The 17470-nt window shown below is 42.4% G+C and overlaps 1 protein-coding gene across 1 annotated transcript in view; it reads left to right on the top strand.

Annotated features, from left to right (window-relative positions):
* The window catches only part of LRMDA (leucine rich melanocyte differentiation associated), a 1095033-nt gene that overhangs the window by 228136 nt on the left and 849427 nt on the right, over positions 1–17470 (top strand). The gene's annotated exons all lie outside the window — the stretch shown is intronic.

Below are 17470 nucleotides of genomic sequence, written 5' to 3'. Positions count from 1 at the left end.
CACACCTCATGCCAGTCCCCGGCAAACAGGGGACGCGAAGTGACTGCCTCGCCAGCAGCCGGCCGTATCTTAATTAATGACTCTGCTGTGCTGAGACTCACGGGCGGGTGGGGGGCCGCTCCCGCCACCGCCCCTCGGCGCGTCTCCCTGCTTCCTCGATGGCTGCCTGGTTTGAGCAATGCCTGCTTGACTCTGCTGAAAACCGTCAAGGCCTCGGCCAGGGTTTGACAATCCTGCACATCTAGACTCTGGAAGGATCCGAGCAGAGGCAAGGTGAAAATCCTGTTAAAAGGTAAGTTTCTGATTCAGGAGGTCTGGCTGGGACCCGAGCATCTGCATCTCTGATAAGCTCCCACGTGACACCAATACAGCTGCTCCATGGACCACACTTTGAAGAGCAAGGAGTCAGACAACTGATGACAGCTGAGGTCCTCCCTCTAAGCCTGAAGATAGCAGAAGAGAGTGTAACTTCGAGGGTTGTGATGTATATGTCCCCATGTCCCCCTGTCCCCCCTTCGGCTTTATCAGTCAGAGTTCGGTGAGTGGAAACAAAAAGAATTTCCACAAAGGTGACATACACACATGTACAAATGTGGCACCCTCATCTGGGCAAAGGAAACACATGTGATGTAAAGATTGGCCTTTGCCATGGAGGGAATAGTGAAACTGAGACTTTGTTTTTCCTTTTTCATTGAACTTTGTAAAAAAGTTGCCTAAAAGAGCCAAAAACATTCTATTCTAGAAAAAAATGAAGTGCTTAAAACTAAAATAATAATAAAAATTTAAAAAAAGTATTGAGGCTTGGGTTTCATAAGATTGCTTCTCAGTTCCAATATACCAGACAAATTACAGGAAATGGAAGTAATTTTGTTCCCCCTGACCCTGTTCTTTCAGCCTCTTAAGTAGGATGGGAAACCTGGAGATAAAAAAACAAAGGGGAAAACATAAACTGAGGGCCTCTTCTTTTTGCCAGGTTGACTGTTCTCCTTTTAAAGGGGAGGAATTTAGCGTCTCTGGAAAAAATAGATTGAACTTCTACTCGCTGTCTTTAATTTTACACTTAAAAGTAGTAACCACAATGTGCAAAGCTGTATGGCAATAATATACACGTTCGGGTTTTGGTTGACACTCCTAGCAGTGATGACACAGGGATGGAATACGTTTGAAACACATTCTAAATAGGACTTGGGATTTGCGTACTCTCCCATCTAAGGGAAGCTCCATAGATCATACTGATGCTAAGGGTTTTGCCCTTGAATCCTTTGGAAAGAAACACACACGGAAACACATTATAACTAACCTTCATTGCTTTCCATTTCAGCTAATAGTGGGGTGAGGGTCAGAGTGGGAAGGGATTTGATTAAAAACAAAGTCTTAAGTAAAAGCAACAAATCTGTATTAGTGAAAAATCACCTAATTAATTCAGATAAAAACTCTGTCATTCCATATGCAATAAGAGTACACGGTTAACTGACTTTATTATTTACATTAAAAATTACTTGTTCGTGAAGTTAAAAAAAAAAAAATCAATTACCCTGAATGAGGTGAATGAAGAAAATATTTCATCAACGTAGCTGGTCTTTTCAACTGGCCGCCTTTTTGGAGTTTCTTACTGATTTATGAAGTGAAAATTCGGTCTTGTCTCTGGTGAGGACTTTCTGTAGCCTTCCTGCATAGTTTTGGTATTTGGGTATGTGCGGGGTTTTGACAGCCTGGAGAGTATCCTGGCCAAGAAGATAGAAAGACATAACTCACTTGCGTTTGGTAAAGTAATAATTAACTCGAACTTCTGGACGTGGAGCATTTTGAGACCTGGAGCTGGGCTCCTTGCATAACCGTGGTCTGCTGTGAAACCCTTTATAGAAGACTCTTCTTGTTCTTGGAACTTTGTGCAGACTTCAGAGCAGGCTGATTTAAGTGTTGAAAGCCTGGTTTGGCAAGAGTCGTGTTTATGCTTTTCTCTCTGAAGGCCATGGATCTGACCCCTCCAAGGAAGCCAAGCTATTTTTAGGGAAAGGCTAGATTGGCATTTTCTGGGGGGAAATCGGTGGCATTTTTCATAGACAACTCTTGGGACAGGGGTTAGGGGTGGGCTGAAGTCTCATTCGGACCCTGCTTTCTTTGGGCCAGGGCTCTGCGCCCTCCATTAGGAGGACTCCAGGTCTGCTATGGTGGGAGACAGGCCTATAGGCCTTTTCTGTAAGAAGTACATAGAAACCCCTGTCTAGCAAAGAGAGATTCTTCGGTTACCAGTATTTAATTGGTCTGCAGGGGTGGGGGGGGGGCCTGGGAAATCTTCAGTTTTTATAGTTCTCCAAGTAATTCTGGAGTCCAGCCAGTGTTGAGAACCACAGTGGTTCTGCTTGCCTTGGCCCCTTGCATTCTCCAGCTGCTGTACAAGTCTGGAACCCGTTCCATTCAGGCTGTTACATGCGAGCTCTGAAGATAGAGGGATGATGACCTAAGCAGAGTGTCTGCCCTGAGACATCCACAGCCTGTGAAGGAAGGTACTCTGTGGTACCAGATTAACAGTGCCGGGCTCCACGTTGCCCACGTCGTCCTGGCTCTGGTCTTCCTGGCTCCCGTCTGTTGGCTTTGTCTGCCGTTTAGCGCTTGCCTGATCTTCGTTAGCTCTGTCCCCCACCCCCCAACCCCCGCCGCCCCGTATATCTAATTCTGGGCTCTGTTCTCACGCATATTCCCAAGAACGTGGTGTGAGAGGTACCACAAGAAGGATGGGTTCTCTGGTGAAGGCTGTTGGGGAAGCCCCAAGTAGAACAAAGTTCGACACTTGACGTAGCTGTTTGGGTTCCTCAGAGTAGACTCAGGTGCACATGTGTATGTCTAAGAGGAGGGTATACAGTTTTCCCCACTTGTCTGTTCTCATGAACTCTGTATCAGGGACCCCCCATGCGGGGTCGAATACTTTGTGGACCATAAAGTATGTTTTGGCCAGTGCTGTTCTAACCTCTGGGACTTGGGCCAACCTCCACTCCAGATAATGCGGCTGTTTTTATGCTTGGTCTAGACTGCTGACTCGTGGGTTCTGTCCCTGAGCTGGCTGGCTCCTATATGTCGCCTCTCCTACCAGCCCTTGCTCTCCGCCACTAGAATCCAAAACCATGTGCCACCTTCCCTTCCAATACTGACAGTGACAAGCCTCAAGTGACAGAAACCTCTCCGTTTCCTTCCTTGCAGAGTCGGCTGTTGGCATCATTTACTCATTCACAGTGAGCAAATCCTTGTATCAGGTACTAGAGAGAAGTTGAATTCAGTTCTGCAAGTATGTATATTGAGTACCAGTTATATGTCAGGCACTGGGCTTGGTGCTAGGGATACGAAGTTGGGTGATGTTCTGACTTTCCTAAAGGAACTAGTGTTCTAAGTGAGAGCATAGTGATCCTGAACCTGTGTCACATGATGTTCTGTGATGTGAGAGGAGGGGTTTGGAGGGAAGAGGCACGGTGGGGGGGGGGCTACAGGAACTCCATCTAAAGGGCAATAACCCAGCCTGAGTGCATCAGGGAAGTCTGCATGGAGGAGGTGACTCCTGAGCTGGGGTTTGGAGGATGAATCGGAGAAGCTAGCAGAAGAAAGGGAGACAGAAAGCTCATTTATTTAGGGTGAAGGATTCAGAAAGGCAAAAATGCCTGGAACACTGTGGCAGGATGAAACAAAACTGAAGGCATGGTACCTGATTTTGAGAAAATGGGATATACAACTGAAAGTCTACCTGACTGTCTGGAAGAAAGTTTATATTCAACTGTAAATTCTTAGTGTCCACCACTTTGCAGAGAATTTTTTTTGTGGGAATGTGATAGTGGAACTACTAGTAGAGAAAATCGGGAAATGGAGAAGCAGATAGACCCAGCAGGTCCTGGAGATTTAGAGGTTATTTCCAATTTCCAGATATGGAATCTGAGGCTCAAAGATGTTCAGTTACTTGCCTTGGGCCACCCAACTACTGCTTACTGGAGCTGGAGTTGAACTGAGATCTGCATTTCTATAAGAAGCCTCCATAGAAGAAAGGATTTTTGCCCTGGGATTTGACAGAGGAGAGAAGCCTGCACGTTTTTATCTGGCACTTAACGGAATAGTTTCTTCTCATGCCAAGTATGGTCTCTGAGGTTTCTGATGTCAGTGGTAGGATTCTGGCCTCTTACAGTATGAGGGGCCTGTGAACTTTCTGTACAGATGGGGAACTGAGTCCTAGGGTGGACAGGTGATTTGTCCCAGCTGAGTAATGGAACAGGTGGGATTGGGACACAGCTGGCAATAATACACCAGTGCTCTTTCAATTCTAACATGCCATTATATTGGCAGGAGGTATTGTCCTCATTCATTAAGTTTGCTCCCCCCACCCCCAAATAAGTTGTTTCTTCATATTGGAACCACCGTAAGATTCAGTGGTTGAAATGATAACGAAACCATTTCACCTTATTCATGAGAAATTCACCCAAATCCCAAAGTTATGAAAACAAAGTTTTTAAAATAAACTTGTGATGGACTAATTTGGAACAAAAGTCTGACCTGAAGTGATGTGAAACTATAATGTTTATTCATCTCACCTTTTCACGTCAGGAAAAATTGTAAAAGACTCTGAAACTGGCAGCACCCAGATTCCTGGGTGTTCTGTCTAGGAAATGCTTCTGCGCTAGCTATGCCTTTCCTTGTTGTCTTTGAGCTATTTTATAAAACTGTAAGTGGTAGGAAACTGATATTAATGCAGATCATTCTTTCCCATAGAAATGCAAATGAATTGTGCCCCGTATTATGCAGTTGTTCCTAGCTCCGTGGATATCAGTTTTGTAAATTCATTTTAGCATTCCTGATTGCCTGCATATGTGTGGTACTTGGACTTCTCCTTTGGACGAGTACAACATCTTAACTAGTTAATTATTTCAGCTAATATTTCACATGTGTTCATTTTATGAGTCACGATTGTACATTATTATTTTTTTTAAATTAATTAATTAATTAATTTATTTATTTATGGCTGTGTTGGGTCTTCGTTTCTGTGCGAGGGCTTTCTCTAGTTGCGGCGAGCGGGGGCCACTCCTCATCGCGGTGCGCGGGCCTCTCACTATCGCGGCCTCTCGTTGCGGAGCACGGGCTCCAGACGCACAGGCTCAGCAGTTGTGGCCCACGGGCCCAGTTGCTCCGCGGCATGTGGGATCTTCCCAGACCAGGGCTCGAACCCGTGTCCCCTGCATTGGCAGGCAGATTCTCAACCACTGCGCCACCAGGGAAGCCCTATTTTTAAAGTTATCTTTTTACAGTATTATTATCCCTCTTTCATTGTAGAAATATGAGCACCTGCTAAGACTGTTAGCTCATATACAGTATATTAAGTATATTGCCTTTCTAAAATCTGAGAAAAACTTTGATATATATGCATGCATGTATATCTGTATGTATACATATGTGTGTATAAATACCAATTATATAGTTATATATGTATATCAATTATATTTATACATTATTATACGTATCTCTATATATAAAATCTCCAGAAGGAATTCGGACAGAGATTCTGGACCTGCAGTACATAACTCCTTTTATTATTGTTTTCTTGGTGTCAATTAATTCAGTCATGATTTACTAAATAGTTTGAGAAAACTAAAACATAATTGAAATGAAAATAAAAATCTTTTTAAAAAAAATTTTTGTTGGGGTGTAGTTGATTTACAGTGTTGTGTTAGTTTCAGGTGTACAGCAAGGTGGATCAGTTATACATATATCCACTCTTTTTTTTTTTTTTTTTTAAACAAGCTACTTTTTTAAAAAAATTATTTATTTATTTATTTATTTATTTATTTATTTATTTATTTATGGCTGTGTTGGGTCTTCGTTTCTGTGCGAGGGCCCTCTATAGTTGCGGCAAGTGGGGGCCACCCTTCATCGCAGTGCGCGGGCCTCTCACTATCGTGGTCTCTCTTGTTGCAGAGCACAGGCTCCAGACGCGCAGGCTCAGCAATTGTGGCTCACGGGCCCAGTTGCTCCGCTGCATGTGGGATCTTCCCAGACCAGGGCTCGAACCCGTGTCCCCTGCATTGGCAGGCAGATTCTCAACCACTGTGCCACCAGGGAAGCCCTCCACTCTTTTTTTTAGATTCTTTTCCCATATAGGCCATTACAGAGTATTGAGTTTCCTGTGCTATGCAGTAGGTCCTTACTAGTTATCTATTTTATATATAGTAGTGTGTATATGTCAATCCCAATCTCCCGATTCATCCCTCCCCTCCCCCCACCCACCCCCTGGTAACCATAAGTTTGTGTTCTCCATCTGTGACTCTACTTCTGCTTTGTAAATAAGTTCATTTGTACCCTTTGGGAAAAAAAATCTTTTAAGTATGAATTTTCCGTACACAAGAGAAGTTAAAAGCTATAAGTAAGAGAACCAATTCAGTTAGAATTCAGTGTTTGGATAGACTGTTTTTCTTTTGACATTATCAGTCCAACATGCTGATTAGCACATTAAGAATAAGACAGGGGCCAAAACAGGCACCAGAATTGCATAGCAGTCCTCTGTGATAGGGTGCTTTTTTAGCCAGATAATCCACATTTATTTATCTGTCTATTTATGAATAGTTATGTGTGTATAATAATAACTTTTTTTTTTTTTGTAGTTTTAGGGGCAGAGACTAAGGCTCCAGTTAGGGGCATTCCTGATGATTATTGACACGACCACTCTGACCACTCCAGTGACCCGAGGCAGTCAAAATATCCACACATTGCCCTTCTCACTTCTTATTTGCCCCACACTTGAGAAAAGGGCTGTATAGTTACATCCTAAAATGTCAGCGCCCAAAGAATTCTTAGCATCTCTGAATTCAGTCCCCTCTCAACTTTTTTTTTTAACATCTTTATTGGAGTGTAATTGCTTTACAATGGTGTGTTAGTTTCTGCTTTATAACAAAGTAAATCAGTTATACATATACATATGTTCCCATATCTCTTCCCTCTTGCATCTCCCTCAACTTTTAATTAAACCAAAGAATTACTTACTTACTTTTGAAACATCATTAGGACCTAAACCTGAAATTATAAAATTCTTATGTCTATAGCTTTTCGAGGGTATATCCATTGATCTTGGCTTGAGAAATAAGTACTGGTTTAACGAGTCTGTTACACAAGTTAACTGCAGTTAACGGGTTCTTTTCTGGAAGGTGGCTGGGATGAGGAGGAAGAGGAGTGGCATGTATGGATGTGGAAACCTGGGATGCTTTATTCTCCAAGAGGCATAAAACTGTGAGGTGAATGTTTTCCTTATTAGCTGTGTGCTATAATATAATACAGATTTCAATAGAAATAAACGTATTGGACTAATGCAATGTATATTCTCTCCCTCTTTCCCCTACTCCTCTTCTATATTTGGTCCTACTTGTCCTTTTCTAATGATTTTGTAAGCCCATTAAGAATGAGCTTTTAAGAATATAGGTTAAACTGAATGCTTTCAGTGAGTGGGGTTTGGTTTTAATTGAAGTGAAGCTCTCCTGCCAGGCTCAGTCTTAGTTGGGCAGGATATTCACATCTGTTAAGGGACCTTTGGAGCCTGTATTAGTTGGAATCAGAGAGCTGGAGAGACCCATAGAAATGATCTGGTCTAAACTCCTTATTTTATCTAGAGATGACGAAACATTACTTTTATTTTTAATTAGCGTGTCTTCCTGTTCCTTCTTTAAATTCGGATTTTTCTGGACTTTGGCCATTAATGCTAGCCTGGGGCAGGCTCGTTAGGAATAGAGATAGTCCAGAAGAAAGCCCATCCTTAGTCCTTTAAAATGACACCACTACCAACAGCAATCACTAACATCACCACTACCTCACCACACATTTCCTCCGTTCCTTTTGTTAATTCTAAAATCAAAGTCAGACACACAGTTTCTAGGCCTCTCCCAGGTCCTTAGAAGCAACAGGTTTAAATGAAGGGCCCCAAAGCTGAAATTTCAGTAGCGTGTTGACAAATCCACCCCTGCCAGTAATACTTGGGACCTGAACTATTCTTGTCTGAATCACTTCCTTTGCACTTACCCAGACAATGCCTTGTATCAGGAGTTGTTAGTTTTTGTAAAAGCCTCGCTCTTTTCCTCAAATAGACTGGAAGCTTATTGTGGGCTGGGTCTATGTCTTAAGCTTTTTGTACTTCCCAGAGTATCTTGGCAAACGCATTCCAATTCTGTCAAGTGCTGTGATCCAGTGGCATTGGCTACCTGGGATGCTCTATTGAGGAATCTCAGTCCTGCCTCGTTGAAAGTGTTCCCTAATTGATTACCAGAGTCTGCCACCAGCACAGGTGTGGAAAGTAGTGGATAACTGCCCTGGGTCCGCCAGGCCTGTGCTGGCCACTGGTAAACATTTATTGGCTGGGTCAGTGATTTATATTGCCATTCTCAGATTTATTCCCAAATGTAAATACCATGAAAAGCAGGGCTTTTTTGCTCTGCTTTTTCTTGTCTCGTGGATATATCCTAAACTCCTGGAACAGTGTCTCACATAAAGTAGGTGCTCAATTAAAAAAAAAAATCATGAATGAATTACTGTAAAGAATAGGAACTTCTGTACTAAATTTCACTTAAATTTAAATCAGACTTTTAATTAGTGATCTGGCAATACACAGTTAATAAAATAGATTAAGCTTGAACAGTTTAAGAAAGTTCAGGTAAAGACTGAGATGGTGGGAATGTGGGAACTGTAGAGAGTAAATCAATTGGAAATTGCTGCTTTGCTGATTTATTCAACAAATATTTATAATGCATCTATTATACGATAAGCAGTCTGCTCCCTCCCCTTATGGAATTAGAGTCTGGTTGATTCCTTTTTCCCCCATCTTGCGATTAGGACTAAGTTATGAGTCAAGTGTGTAAATGTCTCTTAAGGTCCATAAGTGCTTAGCCAGTGTATTGACTCTGAAAGACTTCCATTTTGTGTAAGATACTGACAAGGAGCAAGCTTTCAGCTACCAGCATTCTCCCTCTTCACCCTGTTTAGCCTGTTACGTAACATTTGGGGTCCCCACAAAGCTATCTTCTGCTTGGCAGGTCTTTTCATGTATGAACTTGTAGCACCCCCATTTCTGAGGAGATGAATTTGCTTTTGCAGTGACACACTGTTGGCGTTGGGGTCTGTTCTTGGAGATGATAAGGGCTGGGCAGTTCTTTCTCAGAGGATAGATCTTTTTCCTTCTGAGGTTCTTTGGAGGGAGGCGGTTAAGGAATGGGACGGTGAGATCCCCTTGAAGTCTGTCCTCATCCTTCAGCCTGAGGCCCCAGTAGGCTGAGGTTCTGGGAAGGCTGGAGAAACCACACACCACTTTTCCATATTTGCGTTCAGACACCAAAGGTTACATCTCTGAGTCACATAACGTCACGCCTATTACGTAAAGCCAAATTATTTTGTGAATTATCACAAACATTGATCTGCCCTTGACAGTACTTTAGAGTTTTGCAGTAAATCTGCAGGCTGATAACATTCGCAGGGTGTCAGTTTTTGTCACTTGTAAGCTTCCCTCAGTCAACTGCAGTTTGAAAGGCGTCCGGCGTGACAAAAGCATTACTATCTCTTAAACTTGGCTTTAACCTTCAAAGACTAATAATTTATTATTCGGTGTTATGCCTCAGTACTTTTGGTGACAATATATCATTTTAAATGTTGGTAGCTTGATTTTTGTAATATGAAGACATAAATAGGAGAAAAGGAAAATGATAGCTAAGTACTTTTATGGGTAGCGATCTGAGTAGCGTTCTTGTTGCAATTCATCCAACATTTATCTGCGTAAATTATGGTAGTTAAAGAAGAGGAGCAGATGAGATGTACACTTAAGGCCCTTTTATATAGCAACATAAAATAGAGCAAAAATTACATTCATTACTTTTTAAAATATAGCAGCTCTTTATTATAGTTTTCATTCATTGAAAGCAAATGTCTCGTTAGCTGATGAAACATTGTTTGATGTTAAGTAGATGTGGTATAATAGTAGAAGCAATATTTGCCTCTTTTTAAAGCCTCGTCAGTAATGTCCCCACTCTGTCACTGGCCACTTGTTCTCAAAATATCAAGGGTATAAATGACCTTTAGGAAGGAAAAAGTAGTCTCCTTTCTTAGCAGAAATGAATAACTTGGAATGTGTGTTTACTTTGTAAGTTTTAAAGTGACTTTGAAATGCACGGGGTCTTTTTTTTTTTTTTTTTTTTTTAAGAAGCCAGAGGGTCCAAAGTAGTATAAAGAGAAGAAAGCTTTAAAATCTTTAGTCGTCACATTCCCCTCCCTTTACCCCAGAGCATATGTATTTTCTTTTATACTTTAAAAGTAAATAGAGAGGATGGATGTGAGCTGCACTTATTGTGGTAATCATTGCACAATATATGTAAGTCAGACCATCATGCTGTATGCCTTAAACTTATATGGCGATGTATGTCAGTTATTTCTCAATAAAACTGGAGAAAAAATAAATAGAAAAGCATTTCTAGCTTTTTCTTTTTCCTTTGCTGCAGAAGTTTCCCCTCTAGGTTCTGAAAAGAAATTGTGAGGCATGGAAAAAAGTCCACAGTGTGGCTGTGTGAGAGTGTTGCTGGAGCAAAGAGTGGCTGCTGAGAACCGGCTTTCTCTCTTTCTCCATTCCTTCTTTTCGTCCTGGTTCCAAGGAGGCCTCTGGAGGAAAAGGCAGCCCTTCCTCGAGGTGCTGCTTTCTCCAGTTTGGTACACTCGGATCACTAGGTTAGTTGTTTCTCCTTCCCCCTTGTCTTAGCCTCGGCTTGTTTGATTTGTGAAGAGCTGAACTCAGGCTAAGCCAGAGGGGAGAGGGCAGAGAGATGGTTGAGTAAGGGGGTACAGTAGTCCCTCTTATAGGTGGGTTCAGTTACTTGTGGTCAGTTGCAGTCTGAAAACGTTAAATGGAAAACTGCAGAAATCAACAGTTCATGCGTTTTAAATTGTGTGCTGAGTCGTGTGATGAAATCTCATGCTGTCCTGCTTCGTCCAGCCTGGGACAGGAATCACCCTTTGTCCAGCATATCCTACCCGTTAGTCACTTATTAGCTCTCAGTTATCAGATCGACTGTCACAGTATCACAGGGCTTGTGTTCAAGTCATCTTTATGTGGCTTAATAATGGCCCTAAAGCACAAGAGTAGTGATGCTGGCAATCTGGGTATGTGGAAGAGAAACTGCCAAGTGCTTCTTTTAAGTGAAAAGGTGAAATGTCTCGACTTAATAAGGAAAGAAAAAAATTTGTATGCTGAGGTTACTAAGATCTACGATAAGAGCTAATCTTCTATCTGTGAAATTGTGAAAAGGAAAAAGAAGTTGGTGCTAGTTTTCCTGTTGCACCTCGTACTGCAAAACTTATGGCTACAGTGCATGATAAGTGCTTAGTTAAGATGGAAAAGGCATTTACATTTGTACAGTGATGTATTTTGAGAGAGAGGGAGACCACATTCATGTCACTGTTACTACAGTACGGTTGACCCTTGAGCAACACAGGTTTGAACGTGTGGGTCCACTTACACATGGAGTTTTTTAATAATAAATCCTGTAGTACTTGATGATCTGCGGTTGGTTGAATCCACGGGTGTGGAACCGTGGAAAAGGAGGGCTGAGTAAAGTTATAAGTGAATTTTCGCCTGTGTGGTGGGTCTGTGCCCCCAACCCCTGCATTGTTCAAGGGTCAACTGTATATTGTTAAAATTGTTTTTATTATAACAATTTTAAACTGTGTCTAATTTATAAATTAAACTTTCTCATATGTATGTACTTAATGGGAAAAAACATAATACAGTCATCCATCAGTGTCTGAGGGGGATTGGTTCCAAGACCTGCCACAGCTTTTCCAATGATGCTCAAGTCCCATGGTCAGCCCTCCGTGTTGGATTCAATAACAACAAGTTGTGAACATGATACGTGATCCATTCACAGCAGGTTGAATCCGTGGATGCAGAACCCGCGAATATGGAGGGCCAACTGTATATTTATTGAAAAAAATCCATGTTATAGGTGGACCCATGCAGTTCAAATCTGTGTTGTTTAACCCTGTATGTATAGGGTTTGGTACTATCTGTGGTTTCAGGCATCCACTGGGGGTCTTGGAATGTGTCCCCCATGGATAAGGGGTCACTACTGTACCTCACAGGCCCCAAGGGCAGGAGGTGTGGTTGCATCTCCAGTGGCGGTGGAGCACAAGCCAGCAAGTCAGGATGGACATGGAGGTCCTTTGCCTGGAGGGAATTTTGTGACTGTCACCTTTGCTTCTGTTTGCCCCTCTGCCTTTTCCTCTCTTCCCTGTAGATCCCTGTGTTCCCATTCCTCCTTTACATGGGCTTTCTTCTTCCATAGGGACTATCTGGAGTTGGAACTTCATCCAAAATACTCGGGGGAGCGAATCTCTTTGGTCCTGTTTCAGGCAAGTTGTCTAGCCCTGGTCCTGTTATTGTGGCGGTGATTGTGGCTTAGGAGGTGATGAGGCTCATAGTTTGTAGACCAGAGGCTGCCAGGAATACATTTTCAAAGAAGAAGGAATTGAGGAAATGATTGGCTCTTCAACACTGAAATAAAGTTTAAAATTTGAATTTATCATTAAAATCTTGAAACATTCAACAAGGTAGAGAGAATTGGACGATGAAACCCCACATTCCCACCACTTAGGGACGTTTTGACCCTTCAGCTTGAATGGTTTTACTGTTGGTTGGTGAATGGAAGGGTGGTGTTCAAGTGTGTTAAGATCCTCGGTCATAACTCCACATGTTGCCTCCAGGGATTCTATCACAGCTCCTCTTCCTGAGTTTTCTTTGACACTGTCGATATCCTAGAGCCTTCCTTAAAGAAAACGCGCCTGCCAGAAAACCCAGTCTTCTGTGCGTCTCTCCTCGAATATTCCTAGCTCACTATTCTTTCAGGGGGCACAGTTTTACATGTATTGCTTGTGCAGTAAAGCAGTGATACAGGTTTAAGAAGTAAATCATTTTTTAAAAGGATTTTCTCTCTACTCAACTCCTTGCTGCTCCTTGATTCCTTGATTCCTTGATTGCTCCTTGATTCCTTCTCTAGTTAATTTTTTGTTGTTCACAAGAAAGAACTTGCTGACCTACCCTATTCCTTTACAGCCTTGATAGATCCCTTATTTGATTTCCTTAGGCTACTGTGTTTTACTTAGGCTACTCTGGGACAGAAACCCGGAAGAAACTGGAAAGTATCCCACATTTAAGAAACGGATTTCAAATTCATGATTTCTAATTTTACTAGCATAATCTTACAGTAGGTTCTTTTATTTTCTTGTATGGTCATCAGGAAAGAATGTTTTTATACTGAGATGAGTGGCCTATTGAGAGCTCCATGGTTTATCTAGACAAGCCTAGGAGCAGGGGCATCTTGACAAACAGAGGATGATGGCCCCTTTGAGATTTCGTCAGTAAGTGACAGGAACGATTCAAGGTTATCTTCTCTTTGCACTTGTCTGCAAGGCCTCTTCGAAGGCACTGGCTTTCTCCTTCAAGGTACAGTTCCTTTCTGTAGAAACCATTAGCTCCAACCATTGGGGCCTCCTGTCCCCTTCTTCACTATGAAGCTTACGTGTATTTTTTCTTTCCACCATTGGCTTCTGATGGTTCCCAGTTCCACTCAGGGGCTGCCTGATAATCCAAACTGTTTGCCTTCTTCGCCTGTAAAGACAGTAATTGCTTTTAAGAGATTAAGTGATGCTATCATATGAACGAGGCAGAAAGTAAGTACGGTCCATGTCATCCTCTGCTTCCTTGCCACTGGAATATGGTGTGGGACCTGACAGAAAGCACATGCTTCCTTGGTGTCTTCTTTTAAAAAGAGGGTGTGTGTGCGCTAGATTGCCAGTTTCATTTAAGGGTGTGTCTTATGGAACCTTTCGAGTGGGTTGTAGGTTGAGGGTAGAATCATTTGGGGGTGTCAGTTGCCGCCCAGGTCTCCTTATCTGCCTGAAATGTAGATAAAGGGAAATCAGAATATTGCTTAGGCCTGGCTGGATGGTAGCTTACATACTGTTAGAACCAGAAAAGACTTTACAGGTCACCTGGGTTAATACCTTCATTTTTCAGCTGAGAAAATAGATAATATTTGGCACTGTATGTCGTGACTGTATCATGCAGTAAGTACAAATTGTTGAACAATTAAAGCCCTTGTTCGGTGCCTACGCGGGACTGGGTCTGTTCTGATGCTTATGTTGGAGCTGGGCCCTGCCCTCCGGTGGCCCCTAGTCTCAGGGCCAAACATAGATGTAAACCCATGTATTTTCTAAGGACCCTTGGACTCTCAATTCTGTGTTCAAGAATGATAAATTGCTGAACAGAAATGTGAAGCCAGCTCACAAAAGGATGACAAATTGGGGGTAGAATATTTTTTTCTCTGCACTCTGACCTTTTGTGTCTGGGGATACTACTAGGGGTTAGGACTTCACTTGGACAGATAGTCAATATTCTTTCTTTATTCTCTTTACTCAGCTTTCATACAACCCTTCTTTACAACTTTCCATCCTTTATCTCTCAAACATTCTCCGGCTTCCCATTCATAATATTTTCCCAGTTTCTCTTTTTGTCCTTTCTTAGTGCACTGCCGGACACATAGTAGGAATGTAATCCAAGTTTGAAGTAGCAAACGAAAGGCACTGTTACCTTCTCTGAAGACGATGAAAAGTCTGGGGATTCAGAAAACAAAAGGAGACACTAGTTAAAAATCTTAACTGACTTGTTTTCCAGCTTACTGTCTTTGAGAAAATATATTAAATGAATAACATTTTAATGCTGGAACAAGTTTTTCCTTGGATAAGTATTTAAAAAAAAAATCCCTGCTTTTGTGCACGTGTGCACGTGCACGCACAACTACTCGTGTAAATCTTAAAGAAGCTGTTAACGCCAAGCCGTTTCTTTCATTTGATTAAAGCCATTAGAAAAGATTAGAGGTGTCTTTAGTTCTGGGGAGATAAGTTTAACAGGGAATGGATTTCAGAAACATCTGGGCAACATATACAACACCTTTCTGTTCCCTTATCTTTAAATGCAGCTGTTTGTGTGGGTTTTTTTTTTTTTTTAATAACAGATAAGAATGATAAGGTGGAAACAGCATGTTTGAAAGCTCCAATTTCTTAAATCTCATGTAAGTTTCCTCTCATGGCTTCCTTCAGATATATAAATATATGGCGAAGCTAGAGTTTCATTTTTCTTTTTTTTTTCTTAGAGAATATTATCTCTATCTGAAAACGTGTCATCACCCAGTGATTGAATGTTGCTGTTTGAGCCTTCTGTCTTGAATAAAGTTAACTTTAAAGAGACCCCCTCTCCCCTGCCCCAAATAATTGTCCTTTCCTGTTCACTTAGAAGCACATGCAATGCTGAGGTTACTGCCCAACGGAGGGCCCTTTTATGATAAGCTAGGAGGGAGTCTTGTGGGTCAGGATTTCCTTGACTTCTTGCCTTTGCTTGTATTAACTCTGCAGGGTAGCAGAACTGCTGGGTGTTGGGGGTCTGTGGGCAGAAATCTGTGCATGGGATCTGTAGGGTGGGTGGCGGGAGGGACGACGTGATCGCCGAAAGCTGTCTCTGGCATATGTAAGCTTCATCATGGGTTTTCTCAGGTGACCACGATGATGATGATGACGACAGTGATGACATATTCTTTCTGTAAGGGAAGGACTGGGAAGTCAGTGCAGCAGCGTTTTCCTCTCCGCGTAATTGTGAAGAATAAATCAGTGTTGGTTTGGTTGCCAGCCTGTGTATTGATCACAGTTTTCAGTCCTTGAAAATGCCAGTGAGATCTTATGTTCTTCCTGTTAAATTCAGTAGAGTGGATTTCAGAGGGAGCTATGGAATTCAAATAAAGTCTATTATTTATGGGCACGGCTGACACAAGTGAAAGCAAAGCATTTTACTTAGAGCAGATACATACCCGACACTGGAGGTGGCAGTGAGTGAGCAGGATCTCAATTTGTACATTTACTAATTGCTCTTCTCTGTTGGGAAGCATTGCCAGTGGATCCAAAAGAATGTTTTTTTAAAGTCATCTCCTCAAAGAAGCTGAGACCGTGGTCAGTTGCAGTCTATACTAGTGGGGATTCCCGTGTGCAAGTGGGCAGGGTGGGAGAGGGACTTGACCCAAGTATGCCTCTGGAAGAAAATGTTAAACTCTGAAAACAGGTCCTTTGGACTAGGGTGTGTATGCAGCCTTAATGGCTTAGAAGATTTTTACAGAGTTTATTTCACAGAGGCAGCGGGGGATGGTTGTAAGAGGTTGGGTCTTTTCTTCCTGGATTTATCCCAGTTCTGTCACTAAGTACCTGCAATGTTGGACACTTTCTGTCTTCTTCCTGGGTAACCGGGGACCCATTTATTGAAATGAGAAGGTTATGCCAGGAAACTGTTATTCAAACTTTTAAAAAAAACCGAGGTTTTGGTATTTCCCATGGCATTTTGATCTAGTCCTTTCCATTCCACTCCATTAAAGAAATACGTATCATAACTCATTAAACTGATTTTGATCATGACCTGCAGTTTGAAAAACCACCCGTATCAATTGATTATTGAGGTCCCATTCCAGATCTCTCTCTTTTTTTTTTTTTGTAGGACAGGCATATCCTTTTCATTTTGTGGAACCCTTTTTGGGAGTGTGGGTTATGTTCATAGAGCCCTTTCAAAGTCTAATCTAATCAGCAAGGTTCAATGTTTTTCTTCTCCCCACTACTCCCTGCCACTCTCCACAAAGTAAGGCCCACAGTGGCCCACCAAGATTTCCTTGCTGGGGACTTCCCTGGTGGCGCAGTGGTTAAGAATCCGCCTGCCAATGCAGGGGACATGGGTTTGAGCCCTGGTCCGGGAAGATCCCACATGCCGCGGAGCAACTAAACCCGTGCGCCACAACTACTGAGCCTGTGCTCGAGAGCCCACGAGCCACAACTACTGAGCCCGTGCTCCACAACTACTGAAGCCCACGTGCCTAGAGCCCGCGCACTGTAGCGAAGAGCAGCCCCTGCTCACCGCAACTAGAGAAAGCCCCCGTGCAGCAACGAAGACCCAACGCAGCCAAAAATAAATAAATAAATACATTCATTAAAAGAAAAAATATCCTGCTGTATTGGAGGGTGATACAGAAATGGAAAGCTTTTCTGATATTCAGTGGTGTAGACTCTTTCAGGCTGGGGAAGGTTTTGGTTGGTGTCGCTCCCAGGTATGATGGGGGCTTTCAAGTCCTTCAGAAACTTGCTCCTGTTCTGGGGAGAGGATCCCAGGATACCTGTTTTGGCTCCAGGCTCAGCTGTATTTTTGATCAGCACCTGTACCGGTTCCTATGTCTGGCCCCATCCTGGACACTTGGCTTGAGGAACGTGCTTTCTTCTCTGATTCCAGGAAGTCAGTTGCTTAGACTTCCAGACATTCTTCTTAATCTATGGCCAGGACTAACCTGTGTCTAAACAGAAGCTGAATGGGATTGTTGCAGGGCAAATTTCTTATCTTAAAGAT

The sequence above is a fragment of the Balaenoptera physalus genome (assembly GCF_965194825.1).
Source record: "Balaenoptera physalus genome assembly, chromosome: 14".
In the NCBI taxonomy this organism is placed as follows: Eukaryota; Metazoa; Chordata; class Mammalia; order Artiodactyla; family Balaenopteridae; genus Balaenoptera; species Balaenoptera physalus.
This window is presented reverse-complemented; position numbering and strand designations above follow the sequence as displayed.